Raw genomic sequence first — 25,038 nt, forward strand, 5'->3', positions numbered from 1 at the left:
CCTTGTTCCGCTTGGTATGTACTTCTTGCCTTGTTATACTTTTAATATTTCATTCCTTTAAGCTGATGTCGTTGTGTCTTCTGCGACCCCAGCATTTCGTAACTGGACATTCCTTCCGTTTTCCCCAGCAGGTACAATGGACTGCGTGGTTGTGGAAATCTTCTCTCACATTCATGGTGTTTATTAATAAAAGTGAGAGATCATGTGCACTATATCAAGCTACGAGACCCGCAGACCAAGTTTCACCTTGTTCGTTTTGTTATGTACTTCCTGCCTTGTTATACTTATAATATTTCATTCCTTTAAGCTGATGTCGTTGTGTCTTCTGCTACCCCAGCATTTCGTAACTGGACATTCCTTCTGTTTTCCCCAGCAGGGACAATGGACTGCGTGGTTGTGGAAATCTTCTCTCACATTCATGGTGTTTATTAATAAAAGTGAGTGATCATGTGCACTATATCAAGCTACGAGACCCGCAGACCAAGTTTCACCTTGTTCCTTTTGGTATGTACTTGTCTCTTTGTTATAATTTCAATAGTTCATTCTTTTAAGCTGATGTCATTGTGTCTTCTGATACCCCAGCATTTCGTAACTGGACATTCCTTCCGTTTTCCCCAGCAGGTACATTGGACTGCGTGGTTGTGGAAATCTTCTCTCACATTCATGGTGTTTATTAATAAAAGTGAGAGATCATGTGCACTATATCAAGCTACGAGACCCGCAGACCAAGTTTCACCTTGTTCGTTTTGTTATGTACTTCCTGCCTTGTTATACTTTTAATATTTCATTCCTTTAAGCTGATGTCGTTGTGTCTTCTGCTACCCCAGCATTTCGTAACTGGATATTCCTCCCGTTTTCCCCAGCAGGTACAAAGGACTGCGTGGTTGTGGAAAACTTCTCTCACATTCATGGTGTTTATTAATAAAAGTGAGAGATCATGTGCACTATATCAAGCTACGAGACCCGCAGACTAAGTTTCACCTTGTTCGTTTTGGTATGTACTTGTCTCTTTCTTATAATTTCAATAGTTCATTCTTTTAAGCTGATGTCATTGTGTCTTCTGATACCCCAGCATTTCGTAACTGGACATTCCTTCTGTTTTCCCCAGGAGGTACATTGGACTGCGTGGTTGTGGAAATCTTCTCTCACATTCATGGTGTTTATTAATAAAAGTGAGAGATCATGTGCACTATATCAAGCTACGAGATCCGCAGACCAAGTTTCACCTTGTTCCTTTTGGTATGTACTTCTTGCCTTGTTATACTTTTAATATTTCATTCCTTTAAGCTGATGTCGTTGTGTCTTCTGCTACCCCAGCATTTCGTAACTGGACATTCCTTCTGTTTTCCCCAGCAGGTACAATGGACTGCGTGGTTGTGGAAATCTTCTCTCACATTCATGGTGTTTATTAATAAAAGTGAGAGATCATGTGCACTATATCAAGCTACGAGACCCGCAGACCAAGTTTCACCTTGTTCCTTTTGGTATGTACTTGTCTCTTTGTTATAATTTCAATGGATCATTCTTTTAAGCTGATGTCATTGTGTCTTCTGATACCCCAGCAATTCGTAACTGGACATTCCTTCCGTTTTCCCCAGCAGGTACATTGGACTGCGTGGTTGTGGAAATCTTCTCTCACATTCATGGTGTTTATTAATAAAAGTGAGAGATCATGTGCACTATATCAAGCTATGAGACCTGCAGACCAAGTTTCACCTTGTTCCTTTTGGTATGTACGTCTTGCCTTGTTATATTTTTAATATTTCATTCCTTTAAGCTGATGTCGTTGTGTCTTCTGCTACCCCAGCATTTCGTAACTGGACATTCCTTCCGTTTTCCCCAGCAGCTACAATTGACTGCGTGGTTGTGGAAATCTTCTCTCACATTCATGGTGTTTATTAATAAAAGTGAGTGATCATGTGCACTATATCAAGCTACGAGATCCGCAGACCAAGTTTCACCTTGTTCCTTTTGTATGTACTTGTCTCTTTGTTATAATTTCAATAGTTCATTCTTTTAAGCTGATGTCATTGTGTCTTCTGATACCCCAGCATTTCGTATCTGGACATTCCTTCTGTTTTCCCCAGCAGGTACATTGGACTGCGTGGTTGTGGAAATCTTCTCTCACATTCATGGTGTTTATTAATAAAAGTGTGAGATCATGTGCACTATATCAAGCTACGAGACCCGCAGACCAAGTTTCACTTTGTTCCTTTTGGTATGTACTTCTTGCCTTGTTATACTTTTAATATTTCATTCCTTTAAGCTGATGTCGTTGTGTCTTCTGCTACCCCAGCATTTCGTAACTGGACATTCCTTCTGTTTTCCCCAGCAGGTACAATGGACTGCGTGGTTGTGGAAATCTTCTCTCACATTCATGGTGTTTATTAATAAAAGTGAGAGATCATGTGCACTATATCAAGCTACGAGACCCGCAGACCAAGTTTCACCTTGTTCCTTTTGGTATGTACTTGTCTCTTTGTTATAATTTCAATAGTTCATTCTTTTAAGCTGATGTCATTGTGTCTTCTGATACCCCAGCATTTCGTATCTGGACATTCCTTCTGTTTTCCCCAGGAGGTACAGTGGACTGCGTGGTTGTGGAAATCTTCTCTCTCATTCATGGTGTTTATTAATAAAAGTGAGTGATCATGTGCACTATATCAAGCTATGAGAGCCGCAGACCAAGTTTCACCTTGTTTATTTTGGTATGTACTTCTTGCCTTGTTATACTTTTAATATTTCATTCCTTTAAGCTGATGTCATTGTGTCTTCTGCTACCCCAGCATTTCGTAACTGGACATTCCTTCCGTTGTCCCCAGCAGGTACAATGGACTGCGTGGTTGTGGAAATCTTCTCTCACATTCATGGTGTTTATTAATAAAAGTGAGAGATCGTGTGCACTATATCAAGCTACGAGACCCGCAGACCAAGTTTCACCTTGTTCCGCTTGGTATGTACTTCTTGCCTTGTTATACTTTTAATATTTCATTCCTTTAAGCTGATGTCGTTGTGTCTTCTGCGACCCCAGCATTTCGTAACTGGACATTCCTTCCGTTTTCCCCAGCAGGTACAATGGACTGCGTGGTTGTGGAAATCTTCTCTCACATTCATGGTGTTTATTAATAAAAGTGAGAGATCATGTGCACTATATCAAGCTACGAGACCCGCAGACCAAGTTTCACCTTGTTCGTTTTGTTATGTACTTCCTGCCTTGTTATACTTATAATATTTCATTCCTTTAAGCTGATGTCGTTGTGTCTTCTGCTACCCCAGCATTTCGTAACTGGACATTCCTTCTGTTTTCCCCAGCAGGGACAATGGACTGCGTGGTTGTGGAAATCTTCTCTCACATTCATGGTGTTTATTAATAAAAGTGAGTGATCATGTGCACTATATCAAGCTACGAGACCCGCAGACCAAGTTTCACCTTGTTCCTTTTGGTATGTACTTGTCTCTTTGTTATAATTTCAATAGTTCATTCTTTTAAGCTGATGTCATTGTGTCTTCTGATACCCCAGCATTTCGTAACTGGACATTCCTTCCGTTTTCCCCAGCAGGTACATTGGATTCGTGGTTGTGGAAATCTTCTCTCACATTCATGGTGTTTATTAATAAAAGTGAGAGATCATGTGCACTATATCAAGCTACGAGACCCGCAGACCAAGTTTCACCTTGTTCCTTTTGGTATGTACTTCTTGCCTTGTTATACTTTTAATATTTCATTCCTTTAAGCTGATGTCGTTGTGTCTTCTGCTACCCCAGCATTTCGTAACTGGACATTCCTTCCGTTTTACCCAGCAGGTACAATTGACTGCGTGGTTGTGGAAATCTTCTCTCACATTCATGGTGTTTATTAATAAAAGTGAGAGATCATGTGCACTATATCAAGCTACGAGACCCGCAGACCAAGTTTCACCTTGTTCCTTTTGGTATGTAGTTGTCTCTTTGTTATAATTTCAATAGTTCATTCTTTTAAGCTGATGTCATTGTGTCTTCTGATACCCCAGCATTTCGTATCTGGACATTCCTTCTGTTTTCCCCAGCAGGTACATTGGACTGCGTGGTTGTGGAAATCTTCTCTCACATTCATGGTGTTTATTAATAAAAGTGTGAGATCATGTGCACTATATCAAGCTACGAGACCCGCAGACCAAGTTTCACCTTGTTCCTTTTGGTATGTACTTCTTGCCTTGTTATACTTTTAATATTTCATTCCTTTAAGCTGATGTCGTTGTGTCTTCTGCTACCCCAGCATTTCGTAACTGGACATTCCTTCTGTTTTCCCCAGCAGATACAATGGACTGCGTGGTTGTGGAAATCTTCTCTCACATTCATGGTGTTTATTAATAAAAGTGAGAGATCATGTGCACTATATCAAGCTACGAGACCCGCAGACCAAGTTTCACCTTGTTCCTTTTGGTATGTACTTGTCTCTTTGTTATAATTTCAATAGTTCATTCTTTTAAGCGGATGTCATTGTGTCTTCTGATACCCCAGCATTTCGTAACTGGACATTCCTTCTGTTTTCCCCAGCAGGTACATTGGACTGCGTGGTTGTGGAAATCTTCTCTCACATTCATGGTGTTTATTAATAAAAGTGAGAGATCATGTGCACTATATCAAGCTACGAGACCCGCAGACCAAGTTTCACCTTGTTCCTATTGGTATGTACTTGTCTCTTTGTTATAATTTCAATAGTTCATTCTTTTAAGCTGATGTCATTGTGTCTTCTGATACCCCAGCATTTCGTATCTGGACATTCCTTCTGTTTTCCCCAGGAGGTACAGTGGACTGCGTGGTTGTGGAAATCTTCTCTCACATTCATGGTGTTTATTAATAAAAGTGAGAGATCATGTGCACTATATCAAGCTACGAGACCCGCAGACCAAGTTTCACCTTGTTCCTTTTGGTATGTACTTCTTGCCTTGTTATACTTTTAATATTTCATTCCTTTAAGCTAATGTCGTTGTGTCTTCTGTTACCCCAGCATTTCGTAACTGGACATTCCTTCCGTTTTCCCCAGCAGGTACAATGGACTGCGTGGTTGTGGAAATTTTCTCTCACATTCATGGTGTTTATTAATAAAAGTGAGAGATCATGTGCACTATATCAAGCTACGAGACCCGCAGACCAAGTTTCACCTTGTTCCTTTTGGTATGTACTTGTCTCTTTGTTATAATTTCAATAGTTCATTCTTTTAAGCTGATGTCATTGTGTCTTCTAATACCCCAGCATTTCGTAACTGTACATTCCTTCTGTTTTCCCCAGCAGGTACATTGGACTGCGTGGTTGTGGAAATCTTCTCTCACATTCATGGTGTTTATTAATAAAAGTGAGAGATCATGTGCACTATATCAAGCTACGAGACCGGCAGACCAAGTTTCACCTTGTTCCTTTTGGTATGTACTTCTTGCCTTGTTATACTTTTAATATTTCATTCCTTTAAGCTGATGTCGTTGTGTCTTCTGCTACCCCAGCATTTCATAACTGGACATTCCTTCCCTTTTCCCCAGCAGGTACAATGGACTGCGTGGTTGTGGAAATGTTCTCTCACATTCATGGTGTTTATTAATAAAAGTGAGAGATCATGTGCACTATATCAAGCTACGAGACCCGCAGACCAAGTTTCACCTTGTTCCTTTTGGTATGTACTTCTTGCCTTGTTATACTTTTAATATTTCATTCCTTTAAGCTGATGTCGTTGTGTCTTCTGCTACCCCAACATTTCGTAACTGGACATTCCTTCCGTTTTCCCCAGCAGGTACAATGGACTGCGTGGTTGTGGAAATCTTCTCTCACATTCATGGTGTTTATTAATAAAAGTGAGAGATCATGTGCACTATATCAAGCTACGAGACCCGCAGACCAAGTTTCACCTTGTTCCTATTGGTATGTACTTGTCTCTTTGTTATAATTTCAATAGTTCATTCTTTTAAGCTGATGTCATTGTGTCTTCTGATACCCCAGCAATTCGTAACTGGACATTCCTTCCGTTTTCCCCAGCAGGTAGATTGGACTGCGCGGTTGTGGAAATCTTCTCTCACATTCATGGTGCTTATTAATGAAAGTGAGAGATCATGTGCACTATATCAAGCTACAAGACCCGCAGACCAAGTTTCACCTTGTTCCTTATGGTATGTACTTCTTGCCTTGTTATATTTTTAATATTTCATTCCTTTAAGCTGATGTCGTTGTGTCTTCTGCTACCCCAGCATTTCGTAACTGGACATTCCTTCCGTTTTCCCCAGCAGGTACAATTGACTGCGTGGTTGTGGAAATCTTCTCTCACATTCATGGTGTTTATTAATAAAAGTGAGAGATCATGTGCACTATATCAAGCTACGAGACCCGCAGACCAAGTTTCACCTTGTTCCTTTTGGTATGTACTTGTCTCTTTGTTATAATTTCAATAGTTCATTCTTTTAAGCTGATGGCATTGTGTCTTCTGATACCCCAGCATTTCGTATCTGGACATTCCTTCTGTTTTCCCCAGCAGGTACATTGGACTGCGTGGTTGTGGAAATCTTCTCTCACATTCATGGAGTTTATTAATAAAAGTGTGAGATCATGTGCACTATATCAAGCTACGAGACCCGCAGACCAAGTTTCACCTTGTTCCTTTTGGTATGTACTTCTTGCCTTGTTATACTTTTAATATTTCATTCCTTTAAGCTGATGTCGTTGTGTCTTCTGCTACCCCAGCATTTCGTAACTGGACATTCCTTCTGTTTTCCCCAGCAGGTACAATGGACTGCGTGGTTGTGGAAATCTTCTCTCACATTCATGGTGTTTATTAATAAAAGTGAGAGGTCATGTGCACTATATCAAGCTACGAGACCCGCAGACCAAGATTCACCGTGTTCCTTTTGGTATGTACTTGTCACTTTGTTATAATTTCAATAGTTCATTCTTTTAAGCTGATGTCATTGTGTCTTCTGATACCCCAGCATTTCGTAACTGGACATTCCTTCTGTTTTCCCCAGCAGGTACATTGGACTGCATGGTTGTGGAAATCTTCTCTCACATTCATGGTGTTTATTAATAAAAGTGTGAGATCATGTGCACTATATCAAGCTACGAGACCCGCAGACCAAGTTTCACCTTGTTCCTTTTGGTATGTACTTGTCTCCTTGTTATAATTTCAATAGTTCATTCTTTTAAGCTGATGTCATTGTGTCTTCTGATACCCCAGCATTTCGTATCTGGACATTCCTTCTGTTTTCCCCAGGAGGTACAGTGGACTGCGTGGTTGTGGAAATCTTCTCTCACATTCATGGTGTTTATTAATAAAAGTGAGAGATCATGTGCACTATATCAAGCTACGAGACCCGCAGACCAAGTTTAACCTTGTTCCTTTTGGTATGTACTTCTTGCCTTGTTATACTTTTAATATTTCATTCCTTTAAGCTGATGTCGTTGTGTCTTCTGTTACCCCAGCATTTCGTAACTGGACATTCCTTCCGTTTTCCCCAGCAGCTACAATGGACTGCGTGGTTGTGGAAATTTTCTCTCACATTCATGGTGTTTATTAATAAAAGTGAGAGATCATGTGCACTATATCAAGCTACGAGACCCGCAGACCAAGTTTCACCTTGTTCCTTTTGGTATGTACTTGTCTCTTTGTTATAATTTCAATAGTTCATTCTTTTAAGCTGATGTCATTGTGTCTTCTGATACCCCAGCATTTCGTAACTGGACATTCCTTCTGTTTTCCCCAGCAGGTACATTGGACTGCGTGGTTGTGGAAATCTTCTCTCACATTCATGGTGTTTATTAATAAAAGTGAGAGATCATGTGCACTATATCAAGCTACGAGACCCGCAGACCAAGTTTCACCTTGTTCCTTTTGGTATGTACTTCTTGCCTTGTTATACTTTTAATATTTCATTCCTTTAAGCTGATGTCGTTGTGTCTTCTGCTACCCCAGCATTTCGTAACTGGACATTCCTTCCCTTTTCCCCAGCAGGTACAATGGACTGCGTGGTTGTGGAAATCTTCTCTCACATTCATGGTGTTTATTAATAAAAGTGAGAGATCATGTGCACTATATCAAGCTACGAGATCCGCAGACCAAGTTTCACCTTGTTCCTTTTGGTATGTACTTCTTGCCTTGTTATACTTTTAATATTTCATTCCTTTAAGCTGATGTCGTTGTGTCTTCTGCTACCCCAGCATTTCGTAACTGGACATTCCTTCTGTTTTCCCCAGCAGGTACAATGGACTGCGTGGTTGTGGAAATCTTCTCTCACAATCATGGTGTTTATTAATAAAAGTGAGAGATCATGTGCACTATATCAAGCTACGAGACCCGCAGACCAAGTTTCACCTTGTTCCTTTTGGTATGTACTTGTCTCTTTGTTATAATTTCAATAGTTCATTCTTTTAAGCTGATGTCATTGTGTCTTCTGATACCCCAGCATTTCGTAACTGGACATTCCTTCTGTTTTCCCCAGCAGGTACATTGGACTGCGTGGTTGTGGAAATCTTCTCTCACATTCATGGTGTTTATTAATAAAAGTGAGAGATCATGTGCACTATATCAAGCTACGAGACCCGCAGACCAAGTTTCACCTTGTTCCTTTTGGTATGTACTTCTTGCCTTGTTATACTTTTAATATTTCATTCCTTTAAGCTGATGTCGTTGTGTCTTCTGCTACCCCAGCATTTCGTAACTGGACATTCCTTCCGTTTTCCCCAGCAGGTACATTGGACTGCGTGGTTGTGGAAATCTTCTCTCACATTCATGGTGTTTATTAATAAAAGTGAGAGGTCATGTGCACTATATCAAGCTACGAGACCCGCAGACCAAGTTTCACCTTGTTCCTTTTGGTATGTACTTGTCTCTTTGTTAAAATTTCAATAGTTCATTCTTTTAAGCTGATGTCATTGTGTCTTCTGATACCCCAGCATTTCGTATCTGGACATTCCTTCTGTTTTCCCCAGCAGGTACATTGGACTGCGTGGTTGTGGAAATCTTCTCTCACATTCATGGTGTTTATTGATAAAAGTGTGAGATCATGTGCACTATATCAAGCTACGAGACCCGCAGACCAAGTTTCACCTTGTTCCTTTTGGTATGTACTTCTTGCCTTGTTATACTTTTAATATTTCATTCCTTTAAGCTGATGTCGTTGTGTCTTCTGCTACCCCAGCATTTCGTAACTGGACATTCCTTCTGTTTTCCCCAGCAGGTACAATGGACTGCGTGGTTGTGGAAATCTTCTCTCACATTCATGGTGTTTATTAATAAAAGTGAGAGATCATGTGCACTATATCAAGCTACGAGACCCGCAGACCAAGTTTCACCTTGTTCCTATTGGTATGTACTTGTCTCTTTGTTATAATTTCAATATTTCATTCTTTTAAGCTGATGTCATTGTGTCTTCTGATACCCCAGCATTTCGTATCTGGACATTCCTTCTGTTTTCCCCAGGAGGTACAGTGGACTGCGTGGTTGTGGAAATCTTCTCTCACATTCATGGTGTTTATTAATAAAAGTGAGAGATCATGTGCACTATATCAAGCTACGAGACCCGCAGACCAAGTTTCACCTTGTTCCTTTTGGTATGTACTTCTTGCCTTGTTATACTTTTAATATTTCATTCCTTTAAGCTGATGTCGTTGTGTCTTCTGCTACCCCAGCATTTCGTAACTGGACATTCCTTCCCTTTTCCCCAGCAGGTACAATGGACTGCGTGTTTGTGGAAATCTTCTCTCACATTCATGGTGTTTATTAATAAAAGTGAGAGATCATGTGCACTATATCAAGCTACGAGACCCGCAGACCAAGTTTCACCTTGTTCCTTTTGGTATGCACTTCTTGCCTTGTTAGACTTTTAATATTTCATTCCTTTAAGCTGATGTCGTTGTGTCTTCTGCTACCCCAGCATTTCGTAACTGGACATTCCTTCCGTTTTCCCCAGCAGGTACAATGGACTGCGTGGTTGTGGAAATCTTCTCTCACATTCATGGTGTTTATTAATAAAAGTGAGAGATCATGTGCACTATATCAAGCTACGAGACCCGCAGACCAAGTTTCACCTTGTTGCTTTTGGTATGTACTTCCTGCCTTGTTATACTTTTAATATTTCATTCCTTTAAGCTGATGTCGTTGTGTCTTCTGCTACCCCAGCTTTTCGTAACTGGACATTCCTCCCGTTTTCCCCAGCAGGTACAATGGACTGCGTGGTTGTGGAAATCTTCTCTCACACTCATGGTGTTTATTAATAAAAGTGAGAGATCATGTGCACTATATCAAGCTACGAGACCCGCAGACTAAGTTTCACCTTGTTCCTTTTGGTATGTACTTGTCTCTTTGTTATAATTTCAATAGTTCATTCTTTTAAGCTGATGTCATTGTGTCTTCTGATACCCCAGCATTTCGTAACTGGACATTCCTTCTGTTTTCCCCAGCAGGTACATTGGACTGCGTGGTTGTGGAAATCTTCTCTCACATTCATGGTGTTTATTAATAAAAGTGAGAGATCATGTGCACTATATCAAGCTACGAGACCCGCAGACCAAGTTTCACCTTGTTCCTTTTGGTATGTACTTCTTGCCTTGTTATACTTTTAATATTTCATTCCTTTAAGCTGATGTCGTTGTGTCTTCTGCTACCCCAGCATTTCGTAACTGGACATTCCTTCCGTTTTCCCCAGCAGGTACAATTGACTGCGTGGTTGTGGAAATCTTCTCTCACATTCATGGTGTTTATTAATAAAAGTGAGAGATCATGTGCACTATATCAAGCTACGAGTCCCGCAGACCAAGTTTCACCTTGTTCCTTTTGGTATGTACTTGTCTCTTTGTTATAATTTCAATAGTTCATTCTTTTAAGCTGATGTCATTGTGTATTCTGAGACCCCAGCATTTCGTAACTGGACATTCCTTCTGTTTTCCCCAGCAGGTACATTGGACTGCGTGGTTGTGGAAATCTTCTTTCACATTCATGGTGTTTATTAATAAAAGTGAGAGATCATGTGCACTATATCAAGCTACGAGACCCGCAGACCAAGTTTCACCTTGTTCCTATTGGTATGTACTTGTCTCTTTGTTATAATTTCAATAGTTCATTCTTTTAAGCTGATGTCATTGTGTCTTCTGATTCCCCAGCATTTCGTATCTGGACATTCCTTCTGTTTTCCCCAGCAGGTACGTTGGACTGCGTGGTTGTGGAAATCTTCTCTCACATTCATGGTGTTTATTAATAAAAGTGAGAGATCATGTGCACTATATCAAGCTACGAGACCCGCAGACCAAGTTTCACCTTGTTCCTTTTAGTAAGTACTTCTTGCCTTGTTATACTTTTAATATTTCATTCCTTTAAGCTGATGTCGTTGTGTCTTCTGCTACCCCAGCATTTCGTAACTGGACATTCCTTCCGTTTTCCCCAGCAGGTACAATGGACTGCGTGGTTGTGGAAATCTTCTCTCACATTCATGGTGTTTATTAATAAAAGTGAGAGATCATGTGCACTATATCAAGCTACGAGACCCGCAGACCAAGTTTCACCTTGTTCCTTTTGGTATGTACTTGTCTCTTTGTTATAATTTCAATAGTTCATTCTTTTAAGCTGATGTCATTGTGTCTTCTGATACCCCAGCATTTCGTAACTGGACATTCCTTCTGTTTTCCCCAGCAGGTACATTGGACTGCGTGGTTGTGGAAATCTTCTCTCACATTCATGGTGTTTATTAATAAAAGTGAGAGATCATGTGCACTATATCAAGCTACGAGACCCGCAGACCAAGTTTCACCTTGTTCCTTTTGGTATGTACTTCTTGCCTTGTTATACTTTTAATATTTCATTCCTTTAAGCTGATGTCGTTGTGTCTTCTGCTACCCCAGCATTTCGTAACTGGACATTCCTTCCGTTTTCCCCAGCAGGTACAATTGACTGCGTGGTTGTGGAAATCTTCTCTCACATTCATGGTGTTTATTAATAAAAGTGAGAGATCATGTGCACTATATCAAGCTACGAGTCCCGCAGACCAAGTTTCACCTTGTTCCTTTTGGTATGTACTTGTCTCTTTGTTATAATTTCAATAGTTCATTCTTTTAAGCTGATGTCATTGTGTATTCTGAGACCCCAGCATTTCGAAACTGGACATTCCTTCTGTTTTCCCCAGCAGGTACATTGGACTGCGTGGTTGTGGAAATCTTCTTTCACATTCATGGTGTTTATTAATAAAAGTGAGAGATCATGTGCACTATATCAAGCTACGAGACCCGCAGACCAAGTTTCACCTTGTTCCTATTGGTATGTACTTGTCTCTTTGTTATAATTTCAATAGTTCATTCTTTTAAGCTGATGTCATTGTGTCTTCTGATTCCCCAGCATTTCGTATCTGGACATTCCTTCTGTTTTCCCCAGCAGGTACGTTGGACTGCGTGGTTGTGGAAATCTTCTCTCACATTCATGGTGTTTATTAATAAAAGTGAGAGATCATGTGCACTATATCAAGCTACGAGACCCGCAGACCAAGTTTCACCTTGTTCCTTTTAGTAAGTACTTCTTGCCTTGTTATACTTTTAATATTTCATTCCTTTAAGCTGATGTCGTTGTGTCTTCTGCTACCCCAGCATTTCGTAACTGGACATTCCTTCCGTTTTCCCCAGCAGGTACAATGGACTGCGTGGTTGTGGAAATCTTCTCTCACATTCATGGTGTTTATTAATAAAAGTGAGAGATCATGTGCACTATATCAAGCTACGAGACCCGCAGACCAAGTTTCACCTTGTTCCTTTTGGTATGTACTTGTCTCTTTGTTATAATTTCAATAGTTCATTCTTTTAAGCTGATGTCATTGTGTCTTCTGATACCCCAGCATTTCGTAACTGGACATTCCTTCTGTTTTCCCCAGCAGGTACATTGGACTGCGTGGTTGTAGAAATCTTCTCTCACATTCATGGTGTTTATTAATAAAAGTGAGAGATCATGTGCACTATATCAAGCTACGAGACCCGCAGACCAAGTTTAACCTTGTTCCTTTTGGTATGTACTTGTTGCCTGGTTATACTTTTAATATTTCATTCCTTTAAGCTGATGTCATTGTGTCTTCTGCTACCCCAGCATTTCGTAACTGGACATTCCTTCCCTTTTCCCCAGCAGGTACAATGGACTGTGTGGTTGTGGAAATCTTCTCTCACATTCATGGTGTTTATTAATAAAAGTGAGAGATCATGTGCACTATATCAAGCTACGAGACCCGCAGACCAAGTTTCACCTTGTTCCTTTTGGTATGTAATTCTTGCCTTGTTATACTTTTAATATTTCATTCCTTTAAGCTGATGTCGTTGTGTCTTCTGCTACCCCAGCATTTCGTAACTGGACATTCCTTCCGTTTTCCCCAGCAGGTACAATGGACTGCGTCGTTGTGGAAATCTTCTCTCACATTCATGATGTTTATTAATAAAAGTGAGAGGTCATGTGCACTATATCAAGCTACGAGACCCGCAGACCAAGTTTCACCTTGTTCCTTTTGGTATGTACTTCTTGCCTTGTTATACTTTTAATATTTCATTCCTTTAAGCTGATGTCATTGTGTCTTCTGCTACCCCAGCATTTCGCAAATGGACATTCCTTCCGTTTTCCCCAGCAGGTACAATGGACTGCGTGGTTGTGGAAATCTTCTCTCACATTCATGGTGTTTATTAATAAAAGTGAGAGATCATGTGCACTATATCAAGTTACGAGACCTGCAGACCAAGTTTCACCTTGTTCCTTTTGGTATGTACTTGCCTCTTTGTTATAATTTCAATAGTTCATTCTTTTAAGCTGATGTCGTTGTGTCTTCTGCTACCCCAGCATTTCGTAACTGGACATTCCTTTTGTTTTCCCCAGCAGGTACAATGGACTGCGTGGTTGTGGAAATCTTCTCTCACATTCGTGGTGTTTATTAATAAAAGTGAGAGATCATGGGCACTATATCAAGCTACGAGACCCGCAGACCAAGTTTCACCTTGTTCCTTTTGGTATGTACTTGTCTCTTTGTTATAATTTCAATAGTTCATTCTTTTAAGCTGATGTCATTGTGTCTTCTGCTACCCCAGCATTTCGTAACTGGACATTCCTTCTGTTTTCCCCAGCAGGTACATTGGACTGCGTGGTTGTGGAAATCTTCTCTCACATTCATGGTGTTTATTAATAAAAGTGAGAGATCATGTGCACTATATCAAGCTACGAGACCCGCAGACCAAGTTTCACCTTGTTCCTTTTGGTATGTACTTGTCTCATTGTTATAATTTCAATAGTTCATTCTTTTAAGCTGATGTCATTGTGTCTTCTGATACCCCAGCATTTCGTAACTGGACATTCCTTCTGTTTTCCCCAGCAGGTACATTGGACTGCGTGATTGTGGAAATCTTCTCTCACATTCATGGTGTTTATTAATAAAAGTGAGAGATCATGTGCACTATATCAAGCTACGAGACCCGCAGACCAAGTTTCACCTTGTTCCTTTTGGTATGTACTTGTCTCTTTGTTATAATTTCAATAGTTCATTCTTTTAAGCTGATGTCATTGTGTCTTCTGCTACCCCAGCATTTCGTAACTGGACATTCCTTCTGTTTTCCCCAGCAGGTACATTGGACTGCGTGGTTGTGGAAATCTTCTCTCACATTCATGGTGTTTATTAATAAAAGTGAGAGATCATGTGCACTATATCAAGCTACGAGACCCGCAGACCAAGTTTCACCTTGTTCCTTTTGGTATGTACTTGTCTCATTGTTATAATTTCAATAGTTCATTCTTTTAAGCTGATGTCATTGTGTATTCTGAAACCCCAGCATTTCGTAACTGGACATTCCTTCTGTTTTCCCCAGCAGGTACATTGGACTGCGTGGTTGTGGAAATCTTCTTTCACATTCATGGTGTTTATTAATAAAAGTGAGAGATCATGTGCACTATATCAAGCTACGAGACCCGCAGACCAAGTTTCACCTTGTTCCTATTGGTATGTACTTGTCTCTTTGTTATAATTTCAATAGTTCATTCTTTTAAGCTGATGTCATTGTGTCTTCTGATTCCCCAGCATTTCGTATCTGGACATTCCTTCTGTTTTCCCCAGCAGGTACGTTGGACTGCGTGGTTGTGGAAATCTTCTCTCACATTCATGGTGTTTATTAATAAAAGTGAGAGATCATGTGCACTATATCAAGCTACGAGACCCGCAGACCAAGTTTCACCTTGTTCCTTTTAGTAAGTACTTCTTGCCTTGTTATACTTTTAATATTTCATTCCTTTAAGCTGATGTCGTTGTGTCTTCTGCTACCCCAGCATTTCGTAACTGGACATTCCTTCCGTTTTCCCCAGCAGGTACAATGGACTGCGTGGTTGTGGAAATCTTCTCTCACATTCATGGTGTTTATTAATAAAAGTGAGAGATCATGTGCACTATATCAAGCTACGAGACCCGCAGACCAAGTTTCACCTTGTTCCTTTTGGTATGTACTTGTCTCTTTGTTATAATTTCAATAGTTCATTCTTTTAAGCTGATGTCATTGTGTCTTCTGATACCCCAGCATTTCGTAACTGGACATTCCTTCTGTTTTCCCCAGCAGGTACATTGGACTGCGTGGTTGTGGAAATCTTCTCTCACATTCATGGTGTTTATTAATAAAAGTGAGAGATCATGTGCACTATATCAAGCTACGAGACCCGCAGACCAAGTTTAACCTTGTTCCTTTTGGTATGTACTTGTTGCCTGGTTATACTTTTAATATTTCATTCCTTTAAGCTGATGTCATTGTGTCTTCTGCTACCCCAGCATTTCGTAACTGGACATTCCTTCCCTTTTCCCCAGCAGGTACAATGGACTGTGTGGTTGTGGAAATCTTCTCTCACATTCATGGTGTTTATTAATAAAAGTGAGAGATCATGTGCACTATATCAAGCTACGAGACCCGCAGACCAAGTTTCACCTTGTTCCTTTTGGTATGTAATTCTTGCCTTGTTATACTTTTAATATTTCATTCCTTTAAGCTGATGTCGTTGTGTCTTCTGCTACCCCAGCATTTCGTAACTGGACATTCCTTCCGTTTTCCCCAGCAGGTACAATGGACTGCGTCGTTGTGGAAATCTTCTCTCACATTCATGATGTTTATTAATGAAAGTGAGAGGTCATGTGCACTATATCAAGCTACGAGACCCGCAGACCAAGTTTCACCTTGTTCCTTTTGGTATGTACTTCTTGCCTTGTTATACTTTTAATATTTCATTCCTTTAAGCTGATGTCATTGTGTCTTCTGCTACCCCAGCATTTCGCAAATGGACATTCCTTCCGTTTTCCCCAGCAGGTACAATGGACTGCGTGGTTGTGGAAATCTTCTCTCACATTCATGGTGTTTATTAATAAAAGTGAGAGATCATGTGCACTATATCAAGTTACGAGACCTGCAGACCAAGTTTCACTTTGTTCCTTTTGTATGTACTTGCCTCTTTGTTATAATTTCAATAGTTCATTCTTTTAAGCTGATGTCGTTGTGTCTTCTGCTACCCCAGCATTTCGTAACTGGACATTCCTTCCGTTTTCCCCAGCAGGTACAATGGACTGCGTGGTTGTGGAAATCTTCTCTCACATTCGTGGTGTTTATTAATAAAAGTGAGAGATCATGGGCACTATATCAAGCTACGAGACCCGCAGACCAAGTTTCACCTTGTTCCTTTTGGTATGTACTTGTCTCTTTGTTATAATTTCAATAGTTCATTCTTTTAAGCTGATGTCATTGTGTCTTCTGCTACCCCAGCATTTCGTAACTGGACATTCCTTCTGTTTTCCCCAGCAGGTACATTGGACTGCGTGGTTGTGGAAATCTTCTCTCACATTCATGGTGTTTATTAATAAAAGTGAGAGATCATGTGCACTATATCAAGCTACGAGACCCGCAGACCAAGTTTCACCTTGTTCCTTTTGGTATGTACTTGTCTCATTGTTATAATTTCAATAGTTCATTCTTTTAAGCTGATGTCATTGTGTCTTCTGATACCCCAGCATTTCGTAACTGGACATTCCTTCTGTTTTCCCCAGCAGGTACATTGGACTGCGTGATTGTGGAAATCTTCTCTCACATTCATGGCGTTTATTAATAAAAGTGGGGGGTCATGTGCACTATATCAAGCTACGAGACCCACAGACCAAGATTCACCTTGTTCCTTTTGGTATGTACTTCTTGCCTTGTTATACTTTTAATATTTCATTCCTTTAAGCTGATGTCATTGTGTCTTCTGCTACCCCAGCATTTCGTAACTGGACATTCCTTCCCTTTTCCCCAGCAGGTACAATGGACTGCGTGGTTGTGGAAATCTTCTCTCACATTCATGGTGTTTATTAATAAAAGTGAGAGATCATGTGCACTATATCAAGCTACGAGACCCGCAGACCAAGTTTCACCTTGTTCATTTGGTATGTACTTGTCTCTATGTTATAATTTCAACAGTTCATTCTTTTAAGCTGATGTCATTGTGTCTTCTGATACCCCAGCATTTCGTAACTGGACATTCCTTCTTTTTTCCGCAGCAGGTACATTGGACTGCGTGGTTGTGGAAATCTTCTCTCACATTCATGGTGTTTATTAATAAAAGTGAGAGATCATGTGCACTATATCAAGCTACGAGACCCGCAGACCAAGTTTCACCTTGTTCCTTTTGGTATGTACTTCTTGCCTTGTCATACTTTTAATATTACATTCCTTTAAGCTGATGTCGTTGTGTCTTCTGCTACCCCAGCATTTCGTAACTGGACATTCCTTCTGTTTTCCCCAGCAGGTACAATGGACTGCGTGGTTGTGGAAATCTTCTCTCACATTCATGGTGTTTATTAATAAAAGTGAGAGATCATGTGCACTATATCAAGCTACGAGACCCGCAGACCAAGTTTCACCTTGTTCCTTTTGGTATGTACTTGTCTCTTTGTTATAATTTCAATAGTTCATTCTTTTAAGCTGATGTCATTGTGTCTTCTGATACCCCAGCATTTCGTATCTGGACATTCCTTCTGTTTTCCCTAGCAGGTACATTGGACTGCGTGGTTGTGGAAATCTTCTCTCACATTCATGGTGTTTATTAATAAAAGTGAGAGATCATGTGCACTATATCAAGCTACGAGACCCGCAGACCAAGTTTCACCTTGTTCCTTTTAGTAAGTACTTCTTGCCTTGTTATACTTTTAATATTTCATTCCTTTAAGCTGATGTCGTTGTGTCTTCTGCTACCCCAGCATTTCGTAACTGGACATTCCTTCCGTTTTCCCCAGCAGGTACAATGGACTGCGTGGTTGTGGAAATCTTCTCTCACATTCATGGTGTTTATTAATAAAAGTGAGAGATCATGTGCACTATATCAAGCTACGAGACCCGCAGACCAAGTTTCACCTTGTTCCTTTTGGTATGTACTTGTCTCTTTGTTATAATTTCAATAGTTCATTCTTTTAAGCTGATGTCATTGTGTCTTCTGATACCCCAGCATTTCGTAACTGGACATTCCTTCTGTTTTCCCCAGCAGGTACATTGGACTGCGTGGTTGTGGAAATCTTCTCTCACATTCATGGTGTTTATTAATAAAAGTGAGAGATCATGTGCACTATATCAAGCTACGAGACCCGCAGACCAAGTTTCACCTTGTTCCTTTTGGTATGTACTTCTTGCCTTGTTATACTTTTAATATTTCATTCCTTTAAGCTGATGTCGTTGTGTCTTCTGCTACCCCAGCATTTCGTAACTGGACATTCCTTCCCTTTTCCCCAGCAGGTACAATGGACTGCGTGGTTGTGGAAATCTTCTCTCACATTCATGGTGTTTATTAATAAAAGTGAGAGATCATGTGCACTATATCAAGCTACGAGACCCGCAGACCAAGTTTCACCTTGTTCCTTTTGGTATGTACTTCTTGCCTTGTTATACTTTTAATATTTCATTCCTTTAAGCTGATGTCGTTGTGTCTTCTGCTACCCCAGCATTTCGTAACTGGACATTCCTTCCGTTTTCCCCAGCAGGTACAATGGACTGCGTGGTTGTGGAAATCTTCTCTCACATTCATGGTGTTTATTAATAAAAGTGAGAGGTCATGTGCACTATATCAAGCTACGAGACCCGCAGACCAAGTTTCACCTTGTTCCTTTTGGTATGTACTTCTTGCCTTGTTATACTTTTAATATTTCATTCCTTTAAGCTGATGTCATTGTGTCTTCTGCTACCCCAGCATTTCGCAAATGGATATTCCTTCCGTTTTCCCCAGCAGGTACATTGGACTGCGTGGTTGTGGAAATCTTCTCTCACATTCATGGTGTTTATTAATAAAAGTGAGAGATCATGTGCACTATATCAAGCTACGAGACCCGCAGACCAAGTTTCACCTTGTTCCTTTTGGTATGTACTTGCCTCTTTGTTATAATTTCAATAGTTCATTCTTTTAAGCTGATGTCATTGTGTCTTCTGCTACCCCAGCATTTCGTAACTGGACATTCCTTCCTTTTTCCCCAGCAGGTACAATGGACTGCGTGGTTGTGGAAATCTTCTCTCACATTCGTGGTGTTTATTAATAAAAGTGAGAGATCATGGGCACTATATCAAGCTACGAGACCCGCAGACCAAGTTTCACCTTGTTCCTTTTGGTATGTACTTGTCTCTTTGTTATAATTTCAATAGTTCATTCTTTTAAGCTGATGTCATTGTGTCTTCTGATACCCCAGCATTTCGTAACTGGACATTCCTTCTGTTTTCCCCAGCAGGTACATTGGACAGCGTGGTTGTGGAAATCTTCTCTCACATTCATGGTGTTTATTAATAAAAGTGAGAGATCATGTGCACTATATCAAGCTACGAGACCCGCAGACCAAGTTTCACCTTGTTCCTTTTGGTATGTACTTGTCTCTTTGTTATAATTTCAATAGTTCATTCTTTTAAGCTGATGTCATTGTGTCTTCTGATACCCCAGCATTTCGTAACTGGACATTCCTTCTGTTTTCCCCAGCAGGTACATTGGACTGCGTGATTGTGGAAATCTTCTCTCACATTCATGGCGTTTATTAATAAAAGTGGGAGGTCATGTGCACTATATCAAGCTACTAGACCCGCAGACCAAGTTTCACCTTGTTCCTTTTGGTATGTACTTCTTGCCTTGTTATACTTTTAATATTTCATTCCTTTAAGCTCATGTCATTGTGTCTTCTGCTACCCCAGCATTTCGTAACTGGACATTCCTTCCCTTTTCCCCAGCAGGTACAATGGACTGCGTGGTTGTGGAAATCTTCTCTCACATTCATGGTGTTTATTAATAAAAGTGAGAGATCATGTGCACTATATCAAGCTACGAGACCCGCAGACCAAGTTTCACCTTGTTCCTTTTGGTATGTACTTCTTGCCTTGTTATACTTTTAATATTTCATTCCTTTAAGCTGATGTCGTTGTGTCTTCTGCTACCCCAGCATTTCGTAACTGGACATTCCTTCCGTTTTCCCCAGCAGGTACAATGGACTGCGTGGTTGTGGAAATCTTCTCTCACATTCATGGTGTTTATTAATAAAAGTGAGAGGTCATGTGCACTATATCAAGCTACGAGACCCGCAGACCAAGTTTCACCTTGTTCCTTTTGGTATGTACTTCTTGCCTTGTTATACTTTTAATATTTCATTCCTTTAAGCTGATGTCATTGTGTCTTCTGCTACCCCAGCATCTCGTAAATGGACATTCCTTCCGTTTTCCCCAGCAGGTACAATGGACTGCGTGGTTGTGGAAATCTTCTCTCACATTCATGGTGTTTATTAATAAAAGTGAGAGATCATTTGCACTATATCAAGCTACGAGACCCGCAGACCAAGTTTCACCTTGTTCCTTTTGGTATGTACTTCTTGCCTTGTTATACTTTTAATATTTCATTCCTTTAATCTGATGTCGTTGTGTCTTCTGCTACCCCAGCATTTCGTAACTGGACATTCCTTCCGTTTTCCCCAGCAGGTACAATGGACTGCGTGGTTGTGGAAATCTTCTCTCACATTCATGGTGTTTATTAATAAAAGTGAGAGATCATGTGCACTATATCAAGCTACGAGACCCGCAGACCAAGTTTCACCTTGTTCCTTTTGGTATGTACTTGTCTCTTTGTTATAATTTCAATAGTTCATTCTTTTAAGCTGATGTCATTGTGTCTTCTGATACCCCAGCATTTCGTATCTGGACATTCCTTCTGTTTTCCCTAGCAGGTACATTGGACTGCGTGGTTGTGGAAATCTTCTCTCACATTCATGGTGTTTATTAATAAAAGTGAGAGATCATGTGCACTATATCAAGCTACGAGACCCGCAGACCAAGTTTCACCTTGTTCCTTTTAGTAAGTACTTCTTGCCTTGTTATACTTTTAATATTTCATTCCTTTAAGCTGATGTCGTTGTGTCTTCTGCTACCCCAGAATTTCGTAACTGGACATTCCTTCCGTTTTCCCCAGCAGGTACAATGGACTGCGTGGTTGTGGAAATCTTCTCTCATATTCATGGTGTTTATTAATAAAAGTGAGAGATCATGTGCACTATATCAAGCTACGAGACCCGCAGACCAAGTTTCACCTTGTTCACTTTGGTATGTACTTGTCTCTTTGTTATAATTTCAATAGTTCATTCTTTTAAGCTGATGTCATTGTGTCCTCGGATACCCCAGCATTTCGTAACTGGACATTCCTTCTGTTTTCCCCAGCAGGTACATTGGACTGCGTGGTTGTGGAAATCTTCTCTCACATTCATGGTGTTTATTAATAAAAGTGAGAGATCATGTGCACTATATCAAGCTACGAGACCCGCAGACCAAGTTTCACCTTGTTCCTTTTGGTATGTACTTCTTGCCTTGTTATACTTTTAATATTTCATTCCTTTAAGCTGATGTCATTGTGTCTTCTGCTACCCCAGCATTTCGTAACTGGACATTCCTTCCCTTTTCCCCAGCAGTTACAATGGACTTTGGGGTTGTGGAAATCTTCTCTCACATTCATGGTGTTTATTAATAAAAGTGAGAGATCATGTGCACTATATCAAGCTACGAGACCCGCAGACCAAGTTTCACCTTGTTCCTTTTGGTATGTACTTCTTGCCTTGTTATACTTTTAATATTTCATTCCTTTAAGCTGATGTCGTTGTGTCTTCTGCTACCCCAGCATTTCGTAACTGGACATTCCATCCGTTTTCCCCAGCAGGTACAATGGACTGCGTGGTTGTGGAAATCTTCTCTCACATTCATGGTGTTTATTAATAAAAGTGAGAGGTCATGTGCACTATATCAAGCTACGAGACCCGCAGACCAAGTTTCACCTTGTTCCTTTTGGTATGTACTTCTTGCCTTGTTATACTTTTAATATTTCATTCCTTTAAGCTGATGTCATTGTGTCTTCTGCTACCCCAGCATTTCGCAAATGGACATTCCTTCCGTTTTCCCCAGCAGGTACAATGGACTGCGTGGTTGTGGAAATCTTCTCTCACATTCATGGTGTTTATTAATAAAAGTGAGAGATCATGTGCACTATATCAAGCTACGAGACCCGCAGACAAAGTTTCACCTTGTTCCTTTTGGTATGTACTTGTCTCTTTGTTATAATTTCAATAGTTCATTCTTTTAAGCTTATGTCATTGTGTCTGCTGCTACCCCAGCATTTCGTAACTGGACATTCCTTCCGTTTTCCCCAGCAGGTACAATGGACTGCGTGGTTGTGGAAATCTTCTCTCACATTCATGGTGTTTATTAATAAAAGTGAGTGGTCATGGGCACTATATCAAGCTACGAGACCCGCAGACCAAGTTTCACCTTGTTCCTTTTGTTATGTACTTGTCTCTTTGTTATAATTTCAATAGTTCATTCTTTTAAGCTGATGTCATTGTGTCTTCTGATACCCCAGCATTTCGTAACTGGACATTCCTTCTGTTTTCCCCAGCAGGTACATTGGACTGCGTGGTTGTGGAAATCTTCTCTCACATTCATGGTGTTTATTAATAAAAGTGAGAGATCATGTGCACTATATCAAGCTACGAGACCCGCAGACCAAGTTTCACCTTGTTCCTTTTGGTATGTACTTGTCTCTTTGTTATTTTTTTCAATAGTTCATTCTTTTAAGCTGATGTCATTGTGTCTTCTGATACCCCAGCATTTCGTAACTGGACATTCCTTCTGTTTTCCCCAGCAGGTACATTGGACTGCGTGATTGTGGAAATCTTCTCTCACATTCATGGCGTTTATTAATAAAAGTGGGACTTCATGTGCACTATATCAAGCTACGAGACACGCAGACCAAGTTTCACCTTGTTCCTTTTGGTATGTACTTGTCTCTTTGTTATAATTTCAATAGTTCATTCTTTTAAGCTGATATCATTGTGTCTTCTAATACCCCAGCATTTCGTATCTGGACATTCCTTCTGTTTTCCCCAGCAGGTACATTGGACTGCGTGGTTGTGGAAATCTTCTCTCACATTCATGGTGTTTATTAATAAAAGTGAGAGATCATGTGCACTATATCAAGCTACGAGACCCGCAGACCAAGTTTCACCTTGTTCCTTTTGGTATGTACTTGTCTCTTTGTTATAATTTCAATAGTTCATTCTTTTAAGCTGATGTCATTGTGTCTTCTGATACCCCAGCATTTCGTAACTGGACATTCCTTCAGTTTTCCCCAGCAGGTACATTGGACTGCGTGGTTGTGGAAATCTTCTCTCACATTCATGGTGTTTATTAATAAAAGTGAGGGATCATGTGCACTATATCAAGCTACGAGACCCGCAGACCAAGTTTCACCTTGTTCCTTTTGGTATGTACTTGTCTCTTTGTTATAATTTCAATAGTTCATTCTTTTAAGCTGATGTCATTGTGTCTTCTGATACTCCAGCATTTCGTATCTGGACATTCCTTCTGTTTTCCCCAGCAGGTACATTGGACTGCGTGGTTGTGGAAATCTTCTCTCACATTCATGGTGTTTATTAATAAAAGTGAGAGATCATGTGCACTATATCAAGCTACGAGACCCGCAGACCAAGTTTCACCTTGTTCCTTTTAGTAAGTACTTCTTGGCTTGTTATACTTTTAATATTTCATTCCTTTGAGCTGATGTCGTTGTGTCTTCTGCTACCCCAGCATTTCGTAACTGGACATTCCTTCCGTTTTCCCCAGCAGGTACAATGGACTGCGTGGTTGTGGAAATCTTCTCTCACATTCATGGTGTTTATTAATAAAAGTGAGAGATCATGTGCACTATATCAAGCTACGAGACCCGCAGACCAAGATTCACCTTGTTCCTTTTGGTATGTACTTGTCTCTTTGTTATAATTTCAATAGTTCATTCTTTTAAGCTGATGTCATTGTGTCTTCTGATACCCCAGCATTTCGTAACTGGACATTCCTTCTGTTTTCCCCAGCAGGTACATTGGACTGCGTGGTTGTGGAAATCTTCTCTCACATTCATGGTGTATATTAATAAAAGTGAGAGATCATGTGCACTATATCAAGCTATGAGACCCGCAGACCAAGTTTCACCTTGTTCCTTTTGGTATGTATTTCTTGCCTTGTTATACTTTTAATATTTCATTCCTTTAAGCTGATGTCGTTGTGTCTTCTGCTACCCCAGCATTTCGTAACTGGACATTCCTTCCGTTTTCCCCAGCAGGAACAATGGACTGCGTGGTTGTGGAAATCTTCTCTCACATTCATGGTGTTTATTAATAAAAGTGAGAGATCATGTGCACTATATCAAGCTACGAGACCCGCAGACCAAGTTTCACCTTGTTCCTTTTGGTATGTACTTCTTGCCTTGTTATACTTTTAATATTTCATTCCTTTAAGCTTATGTCGTTGTGTCTTCTGCTACCCCAGCATTTCGTAACTGGACATTCCTTCTGTTTTCCCCAGCAGGTACAATGGACTGCGTGGTTGTGGAAATCTTCTCTCACATTCATGGTGTTTATTAATAAAAGTGAGAGATCATGGGCACTATATCAAGCTACGAGACCCGCAGACCAAGTTTCACCTTGTTCCTTTTGGTATGTACGTCTTGCCTTGTTATACTTTTAATATTTC

The sequence above is a fragment of the Schistocerca cancellata genome, chromosome 3, assembly GCF_023864275.1.
Source record: "Schistocerca cancellata isolate TAMUIC-IGC-003103 chromosome 3, iqSchCanc2.1, whole genome shotgun sequence".
Lineage (NCBI taxonomy): Eukaryota > Metazoa > Arthropoda > Insecta > Orthoptera > Acrididae > Schistocerca > Schistocerca cancellata.